Below are 6,000 nucleotides of genomic sequence, written 5' to 3' on the forward strand. Positions count from 1 at the left end.
GTCCATCTATAGTGTAGAATGTATACTTTGTCTTGTTTATTGTATAAGTATAGCATATTTTGTTTTGTATTCACCTGTCAGTTAATGCACTTTTGGTTTCCTTTTTGTCTGTTATGAACATTTACATTTGTTTTTGCATGAATGTTTGGTTTGCTCATTATCTTGGGTAGATTGCCAAGAGTGGATTTCCCTGTGTTTTCCAAGGTGTGTGCATGCGTGCTAAGTTGCTTCAGTTGTGTCCAACTCTTTGTGATCCTATGGACTATATAGCCCACCAGGCTCCTCTGTCCATGGGATTCTCCAGTCAATAATACTAGAGTGGGTTGCCAGGCCCTCCTCCAGGGCATCTTCCCAACCCAGGGATTGAACTTGTGCCTCTTATGTCTCCTGCATTGGCAAGTGGGTTCTTTACCTCTAGCGCCAATTGGAAAGCCTTTTTCCAAAGTAGGAAGGTACCATTTTACAGTCCTGACAGCAATGTGGAAAAGTTCCAGTTGGGCACACCCTTGCCAACACTTGGCATTGTCTGTATTTTTGATTAAAGCTGTCCTAGTGGGTGGGACATGATGTTTGTGGCTTTGATTTGCATTTCCTTGATGAAGAGTCTTCTTTGGTACAACATCTATTGAAGTTTTTTGTCCACTTTAAAATTGGGTTGTTCCAGATCTGAAAGAGACAAGTGCACCCCAATGTTCATCGCAGCACTGTTTATAATAGCCAGGACATGGAAGCAACCCAGATGCCCATCAGCAGACGAATGGATGAGGAAGCTGTGGTACATATACACCATGGAATATTACTCAGCCATTAAAAAGAATTCATTTGAATCAGTTCTAATGAGATGGGTGAAACTGGAGCCCATTATACAGAGCGAAGTAAGCCAGAAAGATGAAGACCATTACAGTATACTAACACATATATATGGACTTTAGAAAGATGGTAATGATAACCCTATATGCAAAACAGAAAAAGAGACTCAGTTGTATAGAACAGACTTGTGGACTCTGGGAGAAGGCGAGGGTGGGATGTTTCAAGAGAACAGCATTGAAGCATGTATATTATCTAGGGTGAAACAGATCACCAGCCCAGGTTGTGTGCATGAGACAAGTGCTTGGGCCTGGTGCACTGGGAAGACCCAGAGGGATCGGGTGGAGAGGGAGGTGGGAGGGGGGATTGAGATGGGCAATACATGTAAATCCATGGCTAATTCATTTCAATGTATGACAAAAACTACTGTAATGATGTAAAGTAATTAGCCTCCAACTAATAAAAATAAATGGGAAAAAAAAAAATTGGGTTGTGCTATTTAGTTGCAAGACTACTAATGGGTCCTGGATAGGAGTCCTTTGTCAGATGTATCTCTGTGTATCTCTGTTACTTAACATTGTTTTTCTTTGTGTTTTAAGATATATTTATTTCTCTTATCATTATTATTATTTTTGTCTGTGGTGGGTCTTGGTTGCTGCACTTGGGCTTTCTCTACTTGTGGCAAGTGTGAGCTACTCTAGTTGTGGTGCATAGGCTTCTCATTGCAGTGGCTTCTCTTGTGGGTTGTAGTGGCAGCACGTGAGCTCAGTAGTTGTGGCAGACTGGCTTACTTGCTCTGTGACACGTGGAATCTTCTTGGCCCAGGTATAGAACTGTTGTTCCTTGCATTCCAGAGTGGATTCTTAACCACTGGACCACCAGGGAAGCCCAACATTGTTTTTCTTAATGACATCATTTGAAGGGCAACCTTTTAGTGAATTCTAACATCAATTTTTTTTTCATGGCTCATGCTTTTGACGCTGTGTCTCAGAACTCTTTGCCAAAGCCAAAACTGTAAAGGTTTTCTCCTATAGTTTCTTCTATTATATGTATAATTTCAGCTTCCATTTAAGTCTACACGCTTATCTTGAATTAATGTTTGTGTATAACCGAGTTGAGAGTTGAAAAGACTTAATAGTTTTCACCCATTGAACTGTCTTGGCACCTCTGTTGAAATTTTATTCATCATAAACTTAAGGCTTTATTTGTCGGCTCAATTCTGTTTTGTAACCTATATGTCACAACCTCTTGATAACCATAGCTTTGTAGTAAGTTTTGAAACCTGGCAGTATAGGTTCTCAACTTTATTCTTCTTCTCAAAATTGTTTTGGCTATTCGAGGTCCCTTGAATTTTCATGTAAATTTTAAAATCTGTTTTCAGTTTCTACAAAAGCACTTACTCATAGGGATTGTTGTTTAGTCGCTGAGTCCATGGACTGTAGCTCCAGCAGACCCCTCTCTCCATGCTACTTACCGGGCAAGAATACTGGAGCGGGTTGTCATTTCCTTCTTCGAGGGTCTTCCCCGTGCAGGGGTCAACCTGTGTCTCTTGTGTTGGCAGGTGGATTCTTTACCACTGAGCCACCTGGGACGCTCCATTACACTGAATCTATAGAGCAATTTGGGGAGAGTTGCCATTTTAACAATATTAAATGTTTCAACCCAAAACATGAGATTTCTATGCATGTATTTATTTATTTATTTAAAGAAAAAAAATTTTTTTGACCAAGCCTCATGGCACACTGGATCTTAGTTCCTTGACCAGGGATTGAACCTGTGCTCCCGGTAGTGGAAGCAGAGACTGTTAACCACTGTACCACCAGGGAAGTCCTTTAATTAACTTTTTACTGAAGTATAGTTGATTTACAGTGTTGTGTTTATTTCTGCTATATAGCAAAGTGACTGAGTTGTACCCATATACACATTCTTTTAAATATTCTTTTCCACTATGGTTAATTCCCAGGATATTGAATATAGTTGCCTATGCTATACAGTAGGACCTTGTTGTTTATCCATTCTATGTGTAATAGTTTGCATCTACTAATTCCAAACTCCCAGTCTATCCTTCCCCCATCCCACCCCAGGCATCTATTTAATCTTTAGTTTCTTTCTGTAGAATTTCATAGTTTTCAGTGCGCCTGTGTGCAGGTCTTGTACTTTTATTGTTAAATTTGCTCCTAAGGCTTTTTTTTTTTGACTGCATTGTGTGGCATGTGGAATCTTAGTTCCCCTACCAGGGATGGAACCCACACCCCTGCAGCAGGAGCATGGAATCCTAACCAGTGGACCACTGGGAAATTTTTAAGTTATTTTTAACATAACAATATCATTAACATGCTTACCAAAATTAACAATGCTTTCTAATATTATCTAATAGTTCATGTTCAATTTTTCTATCTCAAAGCTCTTATCTCAGGGGAGTTAAAGGATGGATTGGGAGTTTGGGATTCACAGATGCAAACTATTATAGATAGAATGGGTAAATAGCATTCTGTATACTGTACAGCACAAGGAAGTATATTTGGTATTCTATAATAAATCATAATGGAAAAGAATATAAAAAAGAATATATAGGAAAATCCCTGGCAGTCCAGTGGTTGTGCATGTTCAGTTGCTCAGTCATGTCCAACTCTTTGCAACCCCATGGACTGTAGCCTGCCAGACTCCTCTATCCATGGAATTTTTCCAGGCAAGAATACTGGAGTGGGTTGCCATTTCCTACTCCAGGGAATCTTCCCAACCCAGGGATCGAACCCACGTCTTTTGTGTCTGTCTCCTGCATCAGCAGGCAGATTCTTTACCACTGTGCCCCCCAAGACTGCAGTTCCACTGCTGAGGACCCAGGTTCAGTCCTTGATCAGGGAACCAAGAAACTAAGACTCTACAAGCCCTGTGGCACAACAACAATACATATATAAAACAGAATCATTTTGCTGTATAGCAGAAATTAACACAACATTGTAAAACAACTGTATTTAATAAAATACCTTAAAAAGGAAAAACAAAACAACCCTCGAATTTCAGTTGGTTTATTCACATCAGGATCCAGATGGAGTCCACACTACACACTTGGATGGTGTGCCACTGAGAGGCTTCTTCTCATACCAACTGTCTGAAACCACACATCAGTGAAATTCTGACTGCTAACTGGAGTGACCCTGCAGGTTGAGAGCTCACTCCAAAGACTGTCCCTGCTTCAGGCTCCAGTCATGAGCTACCCACATTTTTTGCAAACAGACTACAAATTCAGAGGTTCCCTTCACTGCTTCCTCAGGTTCAACAAACAACTCAGAACTCAGGAAAATGATTTACTTCCAAATATCCATTTATTATAAATGATACAACTGAGGAACAGCCAAAGGGAGATGTTTAGGACAAGGTATGGGGTGGGGGATGTTCCTGATGTTTCTGTGCCATCTCCAGGTGCACCATCCTCCGAGCATTATGATGTTGGCCAATCCGGAAGCTCTTTAAACCCCATGGTTTACAGGTTTTTCAGTACAAGGCATGACTGATTAAATCATTGGCCACTGGTGATTAACTCAATCTCCATCCCCTCTCCTCTCTGCAGAGGTCAGGGGGTAGGGGGTGGGGCTGAGAGTTCCAACCCTATGTCTTTCTGGTGACCAGCACCCACCCTAAAACTATTTAGGGGCCCACCAAGAGTCATCATTAACATAAATTGAAAAGGCCTTATTATGAATAACAAAAGAGGATCCTATCACTCAGGAAATCTCAAGGGATTTAGGAGCTCTGTTCAGGAACAAAGGACAAAGATCAATTTATATAGTTATTATACCACATTCACTTTTTTTTTTCACATTCACTTTTGATTCCTTTTCTATGCTTGCGGCACTTAGGTGGGGAGGAAACCTGTGGTGAGAAGTTCCCATGGGCACTTGTGGATGTGCCAGGGGAATCCTCTTGTGTGAATTAGTGTGGGGAGTGTGGTGTGTCTTCTGTTCCCCTTACATCTCAGGGGGGATGAGTCCCAGCTCAGTTTGAGGAAGTGCTGTAGGCTTCCCAGTGCTTCATCTCAGGGGCCACTCTGCTGGTCCTACCTGCAGTGAGGTATGGTAGGCTCTAGGGACTGCCTGGACCACTACTGTCTATCATCACATCAGCTGCTGAGGACTCATCCCAACATGCATCATTTTATTAAGCATCACAAAATGGTAATTTTTTTCTAACACTTTTGTGTTTCTTAGCTTGATTTTTTTTTAAATATTTATTTATTTGACTGTGCCCGGTCTTAGCTGCAACACATAGGACCTTCGATCTTCATTGTGTCCTGCAGGATCTTTAGTTTCAGCACATGGGATCTATGTCCCTGACCAGAGATGGAACCCAGGCAGGCCCCCTGCTTTGGGAGCTCAGAGTGTTAGCCACTGGACCACCAGGGAAGTCCCTTAGCTGGATTTCTTTTTAAAAAACCTCCAGTCATCAGCTACTTAATCCCTTCAAACTACAGTTTGTATAGAAAAAATATTTGTTTCTTTCCTTTTATTGGCCAATTTTTAGAATGAATTAGTGCCCAAGTAATCTTCCAGAGGTGAACAGTAGATTTTTTAAAGTATCATTATGGACTCTTGGATGTTTATTTATTTGACAAAAAAAAAAAAGAAATATTAATTCTATTAAACCACTAATGGTAATTTGAATGGCTTCTTTATGATGGATTTGTATATTTAAAAAACTGGAATGCTCACACTGACTTTTATATAGATACTAATTTACAGTTAGTTAACATGCTAAAACATTGTATAATTTGTTTCTACAACCTGCACAGACAACATAAAAATTAACTCTGGCATAACTTAGACAAGATGATATATTTTAAACTAATGAGATTATCTCATTAATGGCTTATTTTCACATTAAATTTTTATTGATTTATATTATTTATTGCTACATGCATGCTAAATAACTTCAGTCGTGTCTGACTCAGTGCAACCTCGTGGACTGTAACCCACCAGGCTCTTCTGTCCATGGGATTCTTCAGGCAAGAATACTGGAATGAGTTGCCATTTCCTCCATGGTATCTTCCCGACAAAGGGATGGAACCTATGTCTCTTATGTCTCTTGCATTGGCAGGTAGGTTCTTTACCATTATTGCCACTTTCCCCTAAATGGTCAGTTGATTCCAGAACGACTCATTAATAATGACAGGTAATTAATGTAAACCATATAAAC

This window comes from Odocoileus virginianus, chromosome 17 (genome assembly GCF_023699985.2).
Source record: "Odocoileus virginianus isolate 20LAN1187 ecotype Illinois chromosome 17, Ovbor_1.2, whole genome shotgun sequence".
NCBI lineage: Eukaryota > Metazoa > Chordata > Mammalia > Artiodactyla > Cervidae > Odocoileus > Odocoileus virginianus.